This window comes from Gossypium hirsutum, chromosome A01 (genome assembly GCF_007990345.1).
Source record: "Gossypium hirsutum isolate 1008001.06 chromosome A01, Gossypium_hirsutum_v2.1, whole genome shotgun sequence".
NCBI lineage: Eukaryota > Viridiplantae > Streptophyta > Magnoliopsida > Malvales > Malvaceae > Gossypium > Gossypium hirsutum.
Genome location: NC_053424.1, coordinates 62,774,221 through 62,789,321, shown reverse-complemented (window position 1 = coordinate 62,789,321; position 15,101 = coordinate 62,774,221). Strand labels below are relative to the sequence as shown.

Here is a 15,101-nt window from a genome sequence, read left to right as displayed (position 1 = left end):
GGCTTGCATGAAAATCAAATCTCCACCACTATAATTTAAGATGATACATCAATCAAAAGGTCTTTAGAGGGTTGTAATGAGGCTTGGTTAGAGGGTGTGGTCATAAGCTGAAAGAAAGGGTTAGAATCAAGATTGAATTGAAAAATTGCCTAACTACAAAAAGTGTTAATCATCATTTGCGTATAACAGAGCTTCTTATCAGAATATGGTATTACTAATGTGTATACATAGTTTTTTTTTAGGAACAAGTTAAATAACATAGACTAACTATTAAGAACAAGACATAGGTAAGTAATTTATTCAACTCAAATCTCGAAAAAAATAGGAATTAATTTAGGGGATTTCAACAATAATAGATTGAGGGTTAATATTAAGGTTAATACAAGAAATGGCTTGTTAGGCTCAAGGGGGTTTACTAGGGGTTAATTGTGGAGGTAGGCTTTTCATGGCATGAGTGGGTTAATCCTAAGTGCCTTAATCATTTTGACATATCAAATCAAATGGTGTGATCTCGACATGCATAATCAAACAAGTTCTAGAATAACAATTCAATACTGACGCACTCAAAGCAATAATAAAAGTGAGCATGAAAGAATTAATAGATGCTCAAAAGGCTCAAAAATCTCACAAAAATTATGGCTTTTTGATATTTAAAATTTGTAAATTCCAACTCAAAGTAATACCTAAACTTTGGGGAAACAACCTAAAATTTAAATTCTTAAAAATCAACTTATTATGCTTGATTCTCTAATGTCTTGAGGTTTAAACAATCAGTGCATAAATGCCTATGTTTTAATTCAAGATATATCAACAAAAATCATAAGTCAATCAAAAATTATCCTAAATATGATATGAGAGTTTTTTTAAGAGAACAAGGTAATCATTCAGGGATTTTTCTGCTAATGAAATAAATACCCCCCACACTTAGGATGTACATTGCCCTCAATGTACAAAGATAGATATTAGAATATAAAAATAAGATAGGGGAGAAGTGAAACTCCCTCTATTAAGAATGGATGATATTCTTGGATTGGCGAGATCGAGTATTGGAAATAAATTTGGATGGCAAGCATGATTCTGAATGATAGAAAGAAAGTGAAGGGAATAATCTGCTAGTAGTCATAAAGATAAGCCATGTTTAAAAGGAAAACAAATGAATCTTAAAAACTTAATAAAAGAAAAATAAAATAAGAGAATTATTCTAATTTTTTAGGTGGCACGGATGATGCACACGCCTGTGTGGCTCGTGTCCCGTCCGTGTACGTTGCAAATTGAGATGTCGTCACACGGCCTTCTGGCATGCCCGTGTGTCTAGGCCGTGTGGCTACATGATTATGTCGCACAGCCGTGTCTGGTTCGCTTCTCCCACGGTCGTGTAGGTCTTCGCACGACTGTGTCATTCTGACAGTGTGGTCCACAGGTGCTAGACACGGGTGTGTCGCACACCCGTGTTCGTTTGGCAGATTTGACCACGGCCAGGTCGCACGCCCGTGGCCACTTATAGCATCCCATGTTAGGAAAGATAACTTTTACCCTGTTTTTGCACAACCGTATCGCACAGTCGTGTTTCAGTCCGTGTTGGTCACACAGCCTTAAGCACGATCGTGTGATCAGCCGTGTGGAGCTGGGAACCTGTGCTTCAAAAGAATCTGTTAGTGATCTAGATGTTTAAATCTTGAAATTCAAATAATTTAAAATTATTAGTGCTTGGGTTGCCTCTTGAGAAATGCTTATTTATAGTCTAAGCTCGACTTACCTCTCCATTGAATGATCATGGTGGTTTGAGGAGTTTATACTCCTCATTCCTGCTATTAATCTCAACAAAATAAGGTTTTAAACAGGTGTTGTTTACCTTAAATTTGCCGAACTTGGGGTGACTTACCTCAACTTTACCGAATGGAAAAATACTAAGTACTGTGAGAGGGATTTCTTCATTTGGTGTAGTAGTGAGAATGTGAGGATCGACGGCATCTAATAAGACTTTATCTCCAACCTTAAGTTGATTTGGAAAGGTATTGAGCTCGTTCTGTCGTAGATTCGGTTTGTCGGGTGTTCTCAGTTTATGCGTCCGCCATTCATCTAGCTCCTCGATTTGTAGCCTTCAATCGTCATGAATGGGTCCTCTACTATTGCTTGAGAATGGTTCATGTACTTCCTTCAGACTCATTTCCTGCAAAGAAGGTTGCACCATATTGTTAGTTTTAGTATAATGGTTTAGATAATCACCTTTAATTTCCATTGTGTTGCCGGAATTGCGAGCTTGAAGGGTGATTGTTTCGTCTCCCACAAGGAGTGTGAGTTCACCTGTGCCAACACCAATAATTATTTTAGCAATTGCTAAAAAGGGCCTTCCTAGAATTAAAGGAGTGTTGCTATCCTCCTCTATGTCTAGAACAATGAAATCAATGGGAAATATAAATTTATCGATTTTAACTAGCACATCTCCAATAATACCCCTAGGGAATCTTATAGTTTTATTTGCTAATTGAATGCTCATCCTAGTGTGTTTGGGTTTCCCGAGACCTAGTTGGTTAAACATTTTGTTAGGCATGAAGTTGATACTAGCCCCTAAATCAGCTAATGCATTATTAATATCTAAACTACCAATTAAGCAAAGAAACATAAAACTCCCTGGATCTTTTAGTTTGTTCGGTAGCTTATTTTGCAGAATAGTTGTGCACACTGCGTTTAGCTCCACATGCGACGCCTCATCTAACTTCCGCTTATTTGCTAAAAGCTCCTTTAAAAATTTCATTGCTTTTGGCATCAGCGATAGCGCTTCAATAAATGGTAAGTTAATGTGTAATTTTTTTAAGAGTTTAAGGAATTTACCAAATTGTTCATCTGAGCGGTCTTTCCTTGTCGCATTAGGGTATGGCACACGAGGTTTATATTCAACATGAACTGTTTTGTTTTTATTGTGATCTACCTCACCTTGACCTTTGCTTACCACAGTTTCTTGCCTCAGTTCTGGCTCAGGCTCAACAACTCCTTCTTCATCTTGAACATTAATCGCGTTGAGCTGTTCCCTTGGGTTAGGTGCGGTATTACTTGGCAATCTACCTTGTGGTCATTCGGAGATTAATTTGGAAAGCTGGCCTCTTTGAGTTTTTAGCCCTTTGATCAATGCTTAATGATTTTTAAGTGCTGTCTCGGTATTCTAAAAATGAGTTTCTGACACCGATATAAACTTTGAGAACATCTCTTCAAGGTTCGGCTTCTTTTCCTGTTGGTAGGGTGGTTGTTGGTAGCCTGGAGGTGGTTGTGGTCTTTGATTTCCTTGACCGCCCCACGAGAAATTAGAGTGGTTCCTCCAACCTGCATTGTAAGTGTTACTATATGGATTGTTTTGAGGTCGAGGATTATTACCCATGTAATTTAATTGCTCGTTATCCATGTTGTGGCCATAGGGTTGGTATTCCAAATGGCTTGTTCCACCTCCACTTGCTTCGCACTGTATTACAGGGTGAACCTGTGAAGAACTAAGAAAACCATCAATTTTCTTATTCAAGAGTTCTACCTAATTAGAAAGCATGGTGACCAAATCAACGTTATAAACGCCGTCTGTTTTTGTTGGCTTTGTCCTCATGACTTGCCACTGATAGTTATTCAGTGACATCTCCTCTATAAACTCATAGGCATCTTCAGGTGTTTTATTATTGATGGTTCCGCCAGCAGCTACGTCAACCATTTGTCGAGTCGAAGGATTCAAGCCATTATGGAACGTTTGAACCTGTAACCAAAGGAGTAACCCATGGTGAGGGAACCTTCTCAAAAGGTCCTTATATCTCTCCCATGCATCGTAGAGTGTTTCTAAATCCATCTGCACAAAAGAAGAGATATCATTACGTAATTTAGCCGTTTTAGCTAGCGGAAAATATTTTAGTAAAAAATTTTCGGTCATTTTTTCCCAAGTAGTGATTGACCCTCGTGGTAATGAGTTCAACCACTGTTTAGATTTGTTTCTCAATGAGAAAGGGAATAACCGAAGAGGAATGGCATCATCAGAAACATCATTAATTTTAACTGTATCGCACAGTTCTAAGAAGTTGGCTAAGTGAGCGTTGGGATCCTCATCCTGTAAACCATCAAATTGAACAAATTGTTGTATCATTTGAATAGTGTTAGGCTTCAGTTCAAAAGTATTTGCAACTACAGCAGGTCTAACTATGTTCGATTCAGTTCCTGTTAAAGAAGGTTTAGCATAATCATACATAGTGCGTGGAATAGTATTTTGATTAACTGTAATTGCAGGAGGTAGCTGATTGTCTTGGTTTTCAGCCATCTCTTCGGTTGGGGGTTGAGTATCGTCCTCTTGCTCATTCTCTATGTATCTTAAGCTTTGCCTTATTTCTCTTTGGTTTCTGCGAACTTTGCGATCGATTTCTTCGTAAAAAAAGTAGTGGTCCTGACGGATTTCTTCTAATCATAAACTATAAAAATCTACCAAGAGAAAGAAAAAGTAAATTAATAAGTAATAATAATAAAAAAATTAAATTGCATGAAAATAAATGGCTACAGTAATAAAAATTGAGCGTTCCTAATATCTTAGTTCCTTGGCAACAGCGCCAAAAACTTGATCTCGTGATTTTGTGATAGGTTTTAAATATTTATAATTAATCGTTCTTGAAACAAACTATTATCACGATGTAGGCAAGTGTACCTATCGAACAGTAGTATAGTTTTAGCAAGATCGAATTGTCGAACCCAAAGGAACTAAAAGTACTAGTAATGACTGTCTTCTTATTATCTAGCCTAAAAATAAAGAGGTTTTTGTTTTAACTAACTAATTATCTAACTAAGAATTCATAGAGAATGGAATTGGGGAATTGCTTTTGGGGAAAGCATGTGACCAAATCAACGTTAGAAACGCCGTCTGTTTTTGTTGGCTTTGTCCTCATGACTTGCCACTGATAGTTATTCAGTGACATCTCCTCTATAAACTCATAGGCATCTTCAGGTGTTTTATTATTGATGGTTCCGCCAGCAGCTACGTCAACCATTTGTCGAGTCGAAGGATTCAAGCCATTATGGAACGTTTGAACCTGTAACCAAAGGAGTAACCCATGGTGAGGGAACCTTCTCAAAAGGTCCTTATATCTCCCCCATGCATCGTAGAGTGTTTCTAAATCCATCTGCACAAAAGAAGAGATATCATTACGTAATTTAGCCGTTTTAGCTAGCGGAAAATATTTTAGTAAAAAATTTTTGGTCATTTGTTCCCAAGTAGTGATTGACCCTCGTGGTAATGAGTTCAACCACTGTTTAGATTTGTTTCTCAATGAGAAAGGGAATAACCGAAGAGGAATGGCATCATCAGAAACATCATTAATTTTAAATGTATCGCACAGTTCGAAGAAGTTGGCTAAGTGAGCGTTGGGATCCTCATCCTGTAAACCATCAAATTGAACAAATTGTTGTATCATTTGAATAGTGTTAGGTTTCAGTTCAAAAGTATTTGCAACTACAGCAGGTCTAACTATGTTCGATTCAGTTCCTGTTAAAGAAGGTTTAGCATAATCATACATAGTGCGTGGAATAGTATTTTGATTAACTGTAATTGCAGGAGGTAGCTGATTGTCTTGGTTTTCAGCCATCTCTTCGGTTGGGGGTTGAGTATCGTCCTCTTGCTCATTCTCTATGTATCTTAAGCTTTGCCTTATTTCTCTTTGGTTTCTGCGAACTTTGCGATCGATTTCTTCGTAAAAAAAGTAGTGGTCCTGACGGATTTCTTCTAATCATAAACTATAAAAATCTACCAAGAGAAAGAAAAAGTAAATTAATAAGTAATAATAATAAAAAATTAAATTGCATGAAAATAAATGGCTACAGTAATAAAAATTGAGCGTTCCTAATATCTTAGTTCCTTGGCAACAGCGCCAAAAACTTGATCTCGTGATTTTGTGATAGGTTTTAAATATTTATAATTAATCGTTCTTGAAACAAACTATTATCACGATGTAGGCAAGTGTACCTATCGAACAGTAGTATAGTTTTAGCAAGATCGAATTGTCGAACCCAAAGGAACTAAAAGTACTAGTAATGACTGTCTTCTTATTATCTAGCCTAAAAATAAAGAGGTTTTTGTTTTAACTAACTAATTATCTAACTAAGAATTCATAGAGAATGGAATTGGGGAATTGCTTTTGGGAAAATCGATTGAATTAAGACAATACCTAAGGAAAAATCCACCTAGATTTTACTTGTTATTCTGGCTCCGAATCGAATGATTTATTCATTTAACTTCTTCCGTAGAGATCCCTAAGCTATGTTATTATCCCTATTCAAGACTAGTAACGTCTAATCCCTAGATTGAATAATTGAGACCTTTCTCTAATTAACACCCTAGGGTTGCATTAACTCGATCTATGGATCCCCTTATTAGGTTTCACCCTAATCCGGCAAAATCTTGTCACCCTATGTCTATGCGTGCAATCAACTCCGCTTAATTATGACAAATGTACTCTTACACAGGGTCTATTCCTCCTCTAAATAAGAGCTTATCTTGAATCAGTATCCTAGGATATCAAAACAAGAATTAAGAACACATAATTAAAAACAAGTTAAATATTTATCATACAATTCAGAAAATAATAACAAGATTCGTCTTAGGTTTCATTCCCCTTAGGTATTTAGGGGTTTTAGCTCATAACTAAATAAGAAAATATCTCAGAATGATAAAGAATACAAAACATAAAGAAAACCCAAAACTCCTGAAGGGGAAATTAAGGAGAGATCTTCAGTCTTGACGGTGAATCTGGCTTCTGAGATGGATCAATCAGCTTCCTTGGAGTAATTCCTTACTTCCTATTCTGTGCCTCCTTTTTCTTCCTCCTCTAGGATGTATTTATAGGCTTTGGAATGCCTAAGAGCCCTTAAAATTAGCCTTTTCTAAATTGGACTCAACTTGGGCTCAGCAGGGACACGCCCGTGTGAATCGTCCTTCAAAACTGCCAAATTGACATGGCCGTGTGGTTTGCCCGTGTATGGAGGTCCAGGCTGTGTTGATTTTGTACTTTGGCCCATTTTCTCCGTTTTTGGCTCGTTTCTCATTCCTTTTGTGCTCCTATGCTCTTCTAAGTATAAAACATGAAATTAAAGCATTAGGAGCATCGAATTCACCAATTCTAATGGAAAATCATCCATAAAATGCGTTAAGCATGGGGTAAAAATATGTATAAATTACGATTTATCATGTGTGTATGTACACTTGTTTGAATAATGCATAATCAGTATGTCCATATAGTTGAATATCATGTTTAATTGTTAAATTAGAGAATATATAATGTTTTGCTTTATGACTTTGTTATGGAAGCCTAAATGTTATAATGGTATGGAAATTGAACTGGGAGATCAAATTGAGTAGAATGCAAGAGATGAGTTTGACCATTAATGATGAATTGGCGAATAAGACCATGGTTAGACCATGGCAGTACATTTGAGTAAGTGTAAGACCATAGTTGGACTATGGCATCGTAATGACATGTGAGACCATAAATGGCCTATGGTATTGTGATCCCATGTAAGACCAAGTTAGGGAAATGGCATTGGCATCGATATATGATCCCATGTAAGACCATATTTGAGACATGGCATTGGCATTGATATGTGATCCCATGTAAAACCATGTCTGGGATATGGCATTAGCATCGATATGTGATCCCATGTAAGACCATGTCTGGGACATAGCATTGGCATCGATCTGTGATCCCATGTAAGACCATGTTTGGGACATGGCATTGGCATCGATATGTGATCCTATGTAAGACCATATCTGGGATATGGCGTTAGCATCGATATGTGATTTCGTGTAAGACCATGTCAGGGACATGGCATCGATATGAGACTTCGTGTAAGACCATAGTTGGATTATGGCATCAAGTAAACGACGTACTCAAAACCATAAAACGTTCTCTAATTTGAAAAATGTTGGTAAGGAAAATTGAGGCTAAGTGTTGGAGTTTAATTAGATATTAATATTGAGCTTGAGTAAGTATATTCATTGTTTGAAATTGTGGATGACAGAAAACATTTGTAAAATAAATAAATGTGTTAATTTGCTTCGAGTGAACTATGTGATTAAGATGATATGACATTAATGATGAATGCTAAGTCATATGTGTATATTTATGAGAGTCAAGTTAGAGGCTTTACGACCTCACCACTTACCAGTGTTGCTTTATGACGAAAATTCACGAGAGTTATGTTGAATAAGTTTACAAGTGTGAAACCAAAGAGTACAGTGGTGGAATAATTAGTAATGTATACAAAGAAGAGAATAATTTGGAAAGTGGAAATAGTTTTGGAAGAAATATCAGAATGTTTTAAAGACTATACTGACTATGCAATATCATGGGTAAAGAAGAAGTTAGTCTTGGCTAATCGACTTAATTAGGTATGGAGTCTAAAGTAAGTGTTTGCCGAAATCCCTTCCTAATTGATTTTCATCAGTGAATAGAATAATACGGGGTTTATGATAATAGAATTAGTCGGAGAAATGATATTTGAATTGTCAATATATCTATGTGTAACAGTTATGGTTGAATAGATTACAATGATTTCTTCTAAGTATTCTGTATATATATTCATTCGTCCTCAGGGGTTCATGCAAATGTCCGTTTTCTGATAAAATTCTTACCAAGTGAAAATGTTAGCCAACTTTAATGTTAGATGAAAGCACTGACGGTTTGTTTATTTTATGATTGGCATTACCCTATTTCTTTGGGACTCTATTATAGTGTGATTGAAATGAAAGTTGATGGCGAAAACTTATGTGAGACTATTCTTCTGTATCTCGGTTTTTCTCTCATTCTTATTTTGTGAATTGTCAATCATGACTCCTCTTTAAAGTGTGTTCTTTGGTTTGCGATAACCATGTCTGTCATGGTTGTATTTCTAAATCGATCATAGGATTGTGATAATTTTGGTATCTGGATTTTCTGTAATTTTCATGAAAAGAATTATCATCGGCAAAAGTATTAATGGTGAGAGCACAAGCTTAAATTGTATAGTAGTTTTCTTTCCTCAGGTAAGTTTGATTAAAGTTAATGAGTTCGATCAAGATATTTGTTTCCTCAAGCTAATACAGTTTAAAAGATCTTTGATTTGCATGCTAAAAGAATTTTGAAAGATTGTGTGTTTGAACTGTATCCTCAGCATGAAGAAAAGAGTATATTGATATGTTATTATTTGATAATTGAAATCAAATTAGTTGTTTTTATTTGAGTGAATTAAATTGTTGGGATATGATTCGAGTTATATATATTTAAGCATGACCCAACTAAGAGAATAAATTCTATGTATTCACAAGTATGAAGACAGATAGTCTGAATGAAGAAATTATATTCTAGAAAGCATAATACAAAGATATGCCTATTGGATTATTCTAACCAGATGATATTATTACAAGTTAAAGTTGTTCTGATTGGAAAAGTTATCACAGTTTTTGAAAGTTTGAATGGTTTGTTGCATGTTAGCAAAGTTGAAAAAAATTGAAGGTATTATTAACTGAAAGTTCTAGTTCTAAGTTCAGTTTGAATTGAGTAAGGAATTTATGATTTTCAGCGATGCGCTATTGAAGAAATTGGAATGTGTCTTAATACAAGAATGCAAAGAGGTAGTTTATACTTTTAGATAGTTAAAGTTACATCAAAAAGAACTGTTCGACTGGTGATTTAGAGATGACCACTTTTATGTCTATGTTGAGAATTGGATGACTTCGTGTGTTCGATGGGAAATGTCACGTGCTTCCTAGTCCAGCAAAGTTTGTAACACCCCGAACTTAGCCTAGACGTTAAGGCCGAATCTGGTGTGTCACATCGGAGTGGTTTTTTTTTTAAATTGATCCTTTCGGTAATAATCCATTACTGAATTTAAATCCTTTTATTAGCAATTAAAGAAAGTTCTTGTCAAAATGTTTACCTTATAAACCATTAGTGTTGTATTAAATTGATTTAAAAAGGCAGAAGCTTTTTAAGTCGATGAAGTTTAAAATGCGTGTTTTAGAAAATAGTAATTGTTTTAAAAAAACTCGTATTTACCTAGACTAGCAGTTTAAAAATATAATCCAAAGCCCAATCACAAAATTAAAATCCACGAACGACCTTATTACAAAATTAAAAAACCAAAAGTGAAATCTAAATTAAATAAAGTCAAATGCAAGACACAGCAGTCGTGTGGCCACCTCCAAGTCCCTCGCAACACCAAATTGTCTAAGGCTGGGGATTACCTGTACAGTTAAAAAGAAAGGGTGAGTTTACAAAAACTCAGTGTGTGGCCACCTATCAGTCAAACAGTAAATAGTGCATGCAGTAATAGTCTGGGCCTGAGCCCTATTCAGTATCAGTACAGTTTGGGCCTTAGCCCTATGCAGTAACAGTATGGGCCTACGCCCAATACAATATTAGTACAGTGTAATGCAATTATGCATCCCACCAAAATCTGGCCAGCACACCGCTTGTACCAACTAACACACCATGTGGGGATATAAATTGACCCACCCAGCCAGCACACCAAAATCGCAGCAAAGCTGTCAGTAATAATAATGCAGCATAGCTGCCAGAAATAGTAAATGTCGCAAAGCCACCATTATCAGTAGTTGTGGCATAGCCACTAGTAACAGTGAATGTGACATAGTCACCAGTACAGTACCTCCTCCATATCAAAATCCCAACCCCATGCACTATGTCATGTCATAAATATTACGTGTATGCAAAGTCATACTCAGTACAATCATATATGTAAATCATAAGTAAATCAGTCATACGGAACATAAAGGCATAATCGTCATTTTACCATACAGGGGCATTACGGTCATTTTACCCTACAGGGGTTTCAGCTCAGATAACGACCTCTCCGAAGGTCTACAGTCTCCTTGACCGATACAAATAACCTAAATGATCACAACGATGTGAATGGGCCCAAGGCCCATTTCTCGGCCCAAGTGGGCCCACATGCTCGTGTGGCTCATTTAGCCCAAATTCAGACAGGGCAACATGAGCCTCACAGTCCAATCCATTAACTGTCTCCTACTGAGGATTTTACCCATGTAGGGCCCAGGAGCCCGGTTGGCCCACACGGCCCATTTCGGCCCAGCGTGGCCGTTGATGGCCTAAGACCACGGAAACGCTCGTGGTGGCCTTTACGATCTATCAGCCATGATTTGTGGGCCCAGTTTACCCCACGAGCGATCGCACGCTCATGAGGCCTCAAATGTCGAAGTTTTGGCACTTCGGCCTTTCAGCTTCTGACGATTTACAGTCCAATCAGTGTGGAATAAACACCTTTTTGGGCAATCAACTGAACTGCTCTAAAGCCCAAAGCCTACATTCCAATAAGGCATACAATCAATTTTCCAATCGATAGAATTCACAAAACTTAATCCCAAATTGCCACCCACTACTCCCCTTGAATGAACAACAATGGCTTATTGCTTTTTAAAACACTGACTCAAATGATCGAACGTTTCTTGCCGATTAACTTCATAAACCAAAGATCCTATTAGATAGAATCAATTGCAAATGTGGTTTAAATCCACAAATATCATTTACAGAAGCACAGCGATATTCGACCTTTGCCCAAAAAGAAAGAAGGTAATGCATGTACCTTTATTGGCAAAAATGAAAGGATAAGGTTTTAATCGCTTCTAAAACACTTACACTCCTTTACTCCACTAAAATCCCTAGAACCCATCGCATATTACAACAGGAAGAAGAATGAGAAGCGTAGTCAAAAAACATAAGAAGAAAACATTCGGCTTCTAAAAAGATTCAAAAGAACAGATTCAAACACATATTGGAACGATCGAGAAACAAGAGAAAGAACATACGAGTACCTATCGACTCGTCAGAACTCTTGCGAGACCAAAACCACAACACCAATAGTAGGCACAAAAGTAATCAGCCCACACCAAAAAGTAAGGAAAAACTGAAAGAAGATAAAGAAAAGAAAGAGGGACAATTGGCTAAGAGAAAAATAGAAGGAAAAGAGATAATCGGGGAAAAAGAAACTATATTCGGCCAAGATAAAAAAAGAAGGTGAGTGTGACAAGAGAAGAAGAATAAATTTAGCAGAGAGAATTATGGAGAAGAGAAAAGAAAAGAGAAAAGAAAAGCTTCGGAGAAGATAGCCAAAATTCAACAATTGGCTCTTAGAAGTTTCGACAAAATGAACAAAGTACAAACAGAGGAAGAAAGTCAAAGGAGAAAGAAAAAGAACCCGAATGGTCAATACGGAACTCGGCTATCAAAAGAGTACGAAACCAAAAGAGAGAAAAGGAGCAGCTACCAAAACCCAATGAACTAGACCCGTTCGGCACTAAGTGCCTAAGACCAATTTGGTACCCAAAGACTCCCAAATTTGGCCAACTTCACCCCTTGTCAAACTCCATGATTTTCTCCACCAAAATCTCTTCCACAACCATAACAACCATCATCCAAACCCTTGATTCTCTCCCTTTGACTAATTCCACAACCACCTTAGTAGAATTTCATTCTAACACTACCTCTCTCACTTCATGGCAATAAAATGAATACACCTTGCATGCCATGAGATTCAAACCCAAGTTCTACCAGTTACCAAGTCACGCCACTTACCACCAAGCCACAAGTCTTTTTGTGACAAAAACCTCTTACATTTAAATATAAGGCCCAAATTCTAACATCCAGATTCACTTAAGAGCAAAAACTAAAACTTTTACAAAAGCAAGAACTTGAACCCAAGCTTCTCTAGCACTCCTAAAAATGCCCAAAAACTTAGCCATTACAGCAGACAATCCATTTGTGAATTTTTCTTGCAGAACTAAATTCCAATTGTTTCGATACTCGAAGCCCATTTATTCTAGGCCCAAATCTAGGGCATTACAATGTTAGAGTATTGAATGTCCTAAAAAGACCTAAAATTTAATACAATGTCAATGGTTTGTGGTAATGAAATATTTCGAGTAAGTTATTAATTTAATCTCTGAGAAAGTAGTTATAGCTATAGATACCTGGATGGAAAATCTTTGTTTATTTTTATGAGTACTGGTTACTTGATTAACCTTATTTGATGATGGTCTAATTCTAGCTATATTAAATGCTAAAGTGAGAATTTATTTGTGAAACTGAGAAGCTCGAAAATGTGATAGTGAATGGTAATCTAAATGAGTTCAGAGTGAGTTTACTTCTAATGTTGAATTTCGGATCGAACATGATTCCTATTATTATTGTTATTTCTAAATAGAATTTCCATACTTACGAATCCAGAACTTATGCAAAAGTTTTTGTACGAGGCTTAGTAGCAACACGTTTGTTCATCTAAAAGTAATAAAATGTGCAGTTATATAAGTAGATGGGCTAGTGATTGCGTATGTTACATGATATTTTAAAATCCGTATTCAGATGACGATATGTTAACAAATAAAAGTAGAAAATCAAGTGTAATCAGGACTAATACAACTAGTGATGGTATGGGAATGATAATGAGATAGAGTTAACATAAATTTCGTATAGGGATTGTCATAATCTTAAAAAAGGAAGATGTTATTCCGTATGATCATTTTAGTATGCGCAGAGTTCTTAAGTAACAGATCACTGAGTATAAGTGTTCTCGAGAGAGTAATTCAAATTTTTGACGATGTGCTCTGGCACTGTGTGCTAAAGTTCAAAGGTTATTGGAAAGAGATATACAAGGTTAAATAGATTTGTGATTCTGAGAAATTAGTGAAAGTGTTTCATGAGATTTGAAAGTAGCTGCTTCTGGTAAGATTTTCAAGGAATAAAATCCTTAAGGGGGAGAGTTGAAACAGCCCGATTTTGGGTCGAGTCAGAATAGTGGTTTCGAGGCCACAAATCTGACTTAATAAAATTTATTTTTATTATATTTTTATGGTCTACAATTTCACAAAATTATTTCTTGAAAATTTTGTTCGAAAATTTTGATGTTTGGGCACTCAATGTAGTCAAAAGAACTAAATCGTAAATAGTGCAAAACTTGAGTTCCAGAAGGTAGAGGTGTCCAATTGTTATGAAATTTTAAATTAGAGGTCCTTAAATAGTAATTAGACCATTGAATAATCTTTTGGACAAAAATGAACATCAAATAGGTGAAATAGAATATTTTTAAGTTAGGGGCATTTTGGTTATTTAGTAATTAAATTACTTAATAAACTAAATAAAAGCCAAAATTTCTTGTCTATCTTTTTCCTTGGCTGAATTGTACATGATGAAACCATGGCTAGGGTTTTCCAAGCTTCCAAGCTCGATTGTAAGTCCGTTCTAGCCCCGTTGTTAATGATTTTTACGTTTTTGAAATCCTCGTAACAAGATCTACCTATTTCTACCATTAATTTGAGTTATGGTTAAAGTATAGGGTTTTGACCCATGATGAACATGTGTGTATTTTGATGATTAACGGTAGAAAATTCATGTTTATGGTTAGAGAAATGACTTTTACTGTGATAGCCCTAAATTGCCCCTAGTCGGAAAGTGGTTTCGGGACCACAAAACCGAGTCATAAAAATAATTAACCGTTATATTTGATGCTTATTATATGTATATAGGCATGTGTGAAAATTTCATGTTTGAATTTTGTTAATTGTAAGTGAATTTTGCTAAATAGGACTTGTGTGAGAAAATTTAGAAATGTGCTAGGCAAATGTTAAAGTGGCCTATTGATGCATGTTAGAAAATGTTTGTCCTTGCATGTCAAATTACCCAAAACTTAGGATGGTGGCCGGCCATGCTATGGGTTAAAATGTATTATAAACATTTTATGTTAGTGTTTTATGTTAGGAATAATAAAATAAAGAACATGGGTAATAAAACAATAGTGGTTAGTAGGAGGAGAAACAAAAAAAAATTAGCTAGGTTGCTCCTCCATTGCCGTGAATTGAAGGAAGAAAACAAAGAAAAAAAATGTTCATCTTTTAACATCCTTGGCCAAAAATGCTAAGAAGAAGGGGGAAGGGGAAGTAAAATATTCGGCCACTCCTTCTAGTCTTGAATAAGGTATGTAATTCATGGTAGCTTTTGGAATTGTTGAATGTATTAAGCTAGTTACTAAGTCCCTTAGTTAGCCCATGTTCAAATTTTGAATCTTGTTGGTAACATGAGCAATCGATC

The 15,101-nt window shown here is 36.1% G+C and overlaps 2 non-coding genes across 2 annotated transcripts; both read left to right on the top strand.

The window, feature by feature from the left end:
* The first annotated feature begins 3,749 nt into the window (after nucleotides 1–3,749).
* On the top strand, nucleotides 3,750–3,856 carry LOC121206351 (small nucleolar RNA R71). Its single transcript, XR_005901422.1, has one exon. It is a non-coding gene; the product is annotated as a small nucleolar RNA R71 (small nucleolar RNA).
* A 1,205-nt stretch (nucleotides 3,857–5,061) lies between these two features.
* LOC121206645 (small nucleolar RNA R71) lies at nucleotides 5,062–5,168 on the top strand. Its single transcript, XR_005901730.1, has one exon. It is a non-coding gene; the product is annotated as a small nucleolar RNA R71 (small nucleolar RNA).
* Nucleotides 5,169–15,101: the final 9,933 nt, after the last annotated feature.